Raw genomic sequence first — 6,475 nt, 5'->3', positions numbered from 1 at the left:
TTAAGCCCACTACAACTCTTATCCATACCTCTGACAACCTCCTCAACATCTGTCAAGGGATACCCAGGCCCCCCTCACCCTGATCTCTGCTGTAGTGAGCTAGATGCCGTATTCGATGAACACCTGCAACGCACTAAATGAAGACCAGCAATAAATGACCACCTAGCACATGAGACCCACTACATCATTTACTACCTAAGCACCTAGTGTTTTTAGCCTTAACCTCCCTCTCTGGGCGATCCTGCATGGAAAAATTCTTGATACCTCTACCCGTAATGCCCGCAGGGACTGACCAACAAGCCCGAGAGGACACCCCGGAAATAGACACATCGGACTCTGATCACTCTACTACACGCTCGCTTTCCAGAAGCTCCCGCAAATCTAAACCGCCTGCCAAACAACCCAAAATGAAGCATAAAGACCTACTGGCGGTACTAGGCCCTCTTCTCGACGAGAAACTAGCGGGCATAAAGGAGGCTATCGAATCATCATCAACTCTATTAACCCAACACTCCACTCGCCTTGATGAGGCAGAGCAAAGGATCTCGGCCCTAGAGGATGACCTGACTGAAGCTCAAAGATCCTTACAGGCGAAACAACTCGAAGTCGCGGATCTCTCGGATAAGCTCGATGACCTGGAAAATCGTAGCATACGAAACAACCTACGAGTCATCGGTATCCCCGAATCCGTAAAAGGCCACGAACTCTTAGATCTCCTCTCGCTAGCCATCCCAGAACAACTGTCCATGAACCTCAAGGGATCTCCCCTGATCATCGAAAGAGCACACAGATTAGGCCCGGAACGGAAAAACCCATCAGGCCGCCCACGTCCGGTCATCATGAGGATCTTAAATTACGCAGATAAAACGAGACTCCTAGACCAATACCGAAAAACAGCCAATTTGTCGATCAACGGAGAACGCCTTCTCATCTTTCAGGACTTCTCAGCTGTGGTGGCGGCGAAACGCAAAGACTTTGCCCCCATATGCAAACACCTCTTTGAGGCAAAGATCAAATTCGCACTACTGTACCCAGCGCGCCTCAGAGTCTTTGAAGACGGACGCCCGAAGTTCTTTGAAGATCCAGACGAAGCTAGGCTACATTTCGCCCTTCCTTCCACTTGATCATTACGTGACTCTTTTTGATAATGGCTAAACACTATCCGAACCTTAATTTCGGGTCTCAGATGCAGAATATAAGGAGTGCGAATATCCCGCACTCATGTATATTTTCTGTTGTTTAGGTTTCCATAGTTGGAAACTACTTATGTTATTGTTTTTATGTTTTGTCGGTTGTGCCTGCCTGGGTCGGGGCCCCCTCCCCCCACTGGGAAACTCCCCCCCCCCCGTTCGCTGGGTCGGGGTGGGACCCCATCTTATCCTTTCAACCTTTCTAATGATATTTTTCCCGATGGGAGTGGGATAATATGCCCTCCGACTCCCACTCACAAACTCCCATAGACGTAGACCCAGTGGCCACACTACTCCACATGGTATCTTGGAACGTAGAGGGCCTTAATCACCCGGTCAAACGGAAAAAAGTGCTGGCTCATTTGAAACGTATGTCTCCTCAGATTGTATTTTTACAAGAGACACACTGGTTGGATGATCCTAGACATACCCTCCGTGCCCCGTGGATAGGGAGTTGCATATCGTCTCCCTATCACACGAAATCTAGGGGTGTGGCGATTCTAATCCATGCCAACCTACAGCACTCAATCCTCAGAAAACAGCTTGACCCAGAGGGTAGATTTTTATTATTAGATATAAACATACAAAACACAACATACACTCTCCTCAACGTATATGCACCAAATACTTCACCTGATTCTTTTTTTGCAGATCTGCTATCGACCCTTATTACCTGGGGAGGCCAAAACTTGATAGTTGGCGGAGATTTTAACACAGTCGTCGACCCATCCATGGACAGATCCAGGGTAAGTGCTACTACCTCTACTCCCCACACCCACTTGCTCTCCTCCTTCTGTACCCAACTAAACCTCCTAGACCCGTGGAGAATACTCCACCCCACCCAAAAAGACTATTCCTTTTATTCCCACCCCCATTCATCCCACTCCAGAATCGACTACATCTTTACCGGCACCAATCTTCTACCCAAAATCACTTACACATCTATCGAGAACATTATCATCTCGGACCACGCCCCTATATCTCTCCGTCTCCAGCTAGGATTACCACAACGCACCGCCTTGAGATGGCGATTTCCAGCCTATCTCCGCCAGTCCACTGATTTTATGCTTCACCTCAAACAGTCCTGGCATAACTACACCTCAGACAATAGCGACCAACAATTAGACTCACCAGTCTTTTGGGGGGCGGCAAAGGCCGTCCTGAGGGGACACATCATGTCCTATACACACGCCAAACGGAAAAAATTTTCCTCCCAACTACACGCCCTGAGCTCCACTCTCACCTCTACATACCGCAGCTACACACAACATGACACCCCCGCCCATAAAGAGGCATACCTCTCAGCCAAGCTTGTATATGATACATTCCTCACGGAACGGGCTCAGCTCTCCTACGACTATCAGCGGAATAGACTCCACAGATGGGGTAACAAATCAGGCAAATTATTAGCAAATCTAATCAAAGGACCCAAATCTCGTAACTGGGTCAACGCGATCATGCATGCGGACAAACTGACCACCACCCCTGACCTCATTTGTTCAGAATTTAGAGATTTCTACCAATCTTTATGTACCAAAGGCCCTGATGATTCTGCTGCCAACCACTCATTTTTGAGAGAGGCAGACCTCCCCATTTTGACCCAAGAGGAGAGGGAATCCCTAGATAAACCGATAACAGTGGAGGAGGTGGTGGAGGTCATCAAGACCCTACCGAACAATAAAAGCCCCGGCCCAGATGGTTATGGAGCGGAATTTTACAAAATATTAAGAGACGAACTCGCCCCTACCCTCACTTCACTCTATAACCATATTCTCACCTCCAAACAAATCCCCATTAGATTTAACGAAGCCACAATTATTGTTATACCAAAACCAGGCAAAGACCCCTCCCTGCCTGGGTCCTACAGACCGATTTCACTCCTTAATCAAGACTTTAAAGTCCTCACCAAATTGATGGCCAACCGACTACAGCTATGCCTTTCCCGTATTATATCGCCGGCGCAGATGGGATTTCTTAAACACAGACAATCAGTGCGAGGCATCAGAGTGGCGCTGGCAGCCATTACTCACTCCCACACCAATAATATCACAGACAACATCCTAATCAACCTGGACGCTGAAAAAGCCTTCGACAAAATTGCCTGGCCTCACTTAACAAGAGTTCTACTCTACCAGTAATTTGGCGAGACGTTTCGGGGACTGGTTGACTCTCTCTACATTAACCCATCTGCGCAGGTGATAGTTAACAATATCCCCTCCCCACCCTTTCTCCTAGAGAGAGGAACTAGACAGGGTTGCCCCCTCTCCCCCCTCCTCTTCAACATCGCCCTAGAACCCCTTATACGATATATCACCAACTTACCCACCTTTCGTGGTAGAAAAATTGGCAACAGGGAAATTAAACTTATAGCATTTGCAGACGACATCCTTATACTTACCTCCAATCCACGACAGTCGGTAATGGCACTACAAGAAGCTATTGCCCGCTTTTCCTCTTTTGCAGGCTTCACCGTCAATTTCGACAAGTCGGAAGCATTGGCCATATTTCCCCAGATTACCAAGGGCTGGGATACCCCCTTCCCATTCCGATGGGCTAGCACTCACATTACATATCTAGGCATCATACTTCCCGCTGACCCCACCCATCTATACACTGACAACATCCACCCAATTCTCAATAAGATCCAGACAGAACTTACGCTATGGCAAACACTACCCTTAAATCTATTGGGACGCTGTAATCTGGTCAAGATGGTTAGTTTCCCCAGACTGCTCTACGTCCTGCAGATGTTGCCCATCATACTCTCAAAAGCTGATGTATCTCATCTCAATTCCTTAATCTCGAAATTTATCTGGGCCAATAAACGACCCAGGATAAGTCTTTTTAAATTAACCCAAACAATACAGAACGGAGGGGTGAATCTGCCGAGCGTGGAGCAGTACAACCATGCTTGTCTCCTCCGATTCGCCGTGGACTGGATCCACGGAACGTCTACCTTTACCGACTCACTAGTCGACTCCCAATTCTGTACCCCCCTATCCCTCAGCTATATCCTCCATGCAAACAAATCTGAAATATCTAACCTTCGTTTGGATAACCCTCTATTAACTTCCACTATTATAGCGTGGAGACTCTCCCGCAGATCTCTCAAGCTACACCACACCTACTCACTTTTTCTCCCTTTGGTCGGGAATACACAATTCCAAAATGGTCAGGCTCACATCCCCTTTACCAATTGGTACGCTTTAGGTATCACATGTATAGGAAACCTCCTCGACTCCAACAAAAGAATACTCACTTTCACGGAGGTATCAACCAAATATGGAATTAGCCTCCGCCATCGCTTTAATTTCCACCAAATATCACACTATATACGGTCGATTCTCTCACATCTTACTGCCCCAGACCTGGTTAACTCTCTGGACGCACTTCTGCGCACAGGGACCTGCTCCATCTCAGCAATATATACCCGCATACGCACGGAACACATACCCACCACAGACCTCACACAAATACAAACATGGTCCACCCAAATCCCGTCCATGTCCCCGGAGAACATAGTGGATAGCTTTGCGAGCTCCCTTAAACTTATCCCTGCCAGCCTCTATCAAGAAATGGCATACAAAATACTACACAGAGCCTACATATCACCAAGGAGGAGCCATCTGATGGGCTTGTCCGACTCGGCTAAATGCTTAAAATGCTCTTCACTAATAGCAGATCTTATGCACTGCTTCTGGCACTGCTGCCACATTCAAAAATTTTGGACAGAACTACACACCTACGGAACTGCCGAGTTGGGCTTGCGCTTCCAGTGTACTGCCTCTTGGGCGCTATTCGGGTATGTCCGTGACCAAAGCGATATTCCCTCTCGAGACACGAAACTAATTATGATCCTCTCAGCGGTGGGCAGAAAGGCCATATTACAACAATGGATATCCAATACCCCTCCCACACTACCTCTAGCTACCTCTAGACTACTATTCCTATTCACGATGGACTGGCTAGAGACTTCCCTTAACAAAGAAATATTAACCCCCACTCTGTTTCACTGCTGGCGACGATTTATCAACACACTACCTACTCCGACAAAAACAGCCATCAAACAAAGCTTTCACTGCACCACCTGGTACGGACACCAAGTCCTAGCAGATGACCCCCCCATCGCTCTTCCATGACTACACCCTAGCCCCCTCTCCTCTTCCCTACCTTCTACTCTTCTCTTGTTCTCTTGCTTTCTATCCCCTCTCATCATCTCAACTCTGATTGCCAACACTTGACCCTTAAGTTCTTACAACTACCTCCTCCTAATCCCTAACACTGGATATCTATCGTCTATCTCTTCTTATCACACTGTTGATGTCTCCGTGGATGGGTCGGCGGCCCCTGGGTCCAGGCAGGTACGATTAATAATGTTAATAATGTTGTTGATATTGTTAGTGTTTTTATTGTTTTAGGATTTAGCGATCCCCAAAGGGGGAGACGCATTAATATGCTTTACTGTTAGGCAAAGAATCTGCTAATTAGCAGGAACACATTAGCTGTTCCATCATATTTTATGTTTACTAATTTTGCTATTTGGTTACACAATACCAGGATATAACATATATCTAGACGTCTCGATGTAAAAAGTGAAAATGTGAGGTTCTCTGTTTTGGGATTTTCTCTTTCTTTTTATACACGACTGTTCCGGGCGGCTAATGTGGCCCCAGGTGCAGTTGAATTATATGTCATTATATGTCATTACCTGTTACGATTCAATATGCCTTTTTTGACCTCAATAAAAATATTTTGGGGGGGGAAAAAAGAAACATCTCACCTGTACCGAGCATAGAGACATCTCACCTGTACTGAGCATAGAGACATCTTACCTGTACTGTGCATATAGACATCTCACCTGTACTGAGCATAGAGACATCTCACCTGTACTGAGCATATAGACATCTCACCTGTACTGAGCATAGAGACACCTCACCTGTACTGTGCATAGAGCCATCTCACCTGTTCCAAGCATACAGACATCTCACCTGTACTGAGCATAGAGACATCTTACCTGTACTGTGCATATAGACATCTCACCTGTACTGTGCATAGAGACATCTCACCTGTACTGAGCATAGAGACATCTTACCTGTACTGTGCATAGAGCCATCTCACCTGTTCCAAGCATAGAGACATCTCACCTGTACTGAGCATAGAGACATCTCACCTGTACTGTGCATAGAGACATCTCACCTGTTCCAAGCATAGAGACATCTCACCTGTACTGAGCATAGAGACATCTCACCTGTACCGAGCATAGAGACATCTTACCTGTACTGAGC

This window comes from Pseudophryne corroboree, chromosome 2, assembly GCF_028390025.1.
Source record: "Pseudophryne corroboree isolate aPseCor3 chromosome 2, aPseCor3.hap2, whole genome shotgun sequence".
Lineage (NCBI taxonomy): Eukaryota > Metazoa > Chordata > Amphibia > Anura > Myobatrachidae > Pseudophryne > Pseudophryne corroboree.
Note: the sequence above shows the minus strand (reverse complement) of the source record.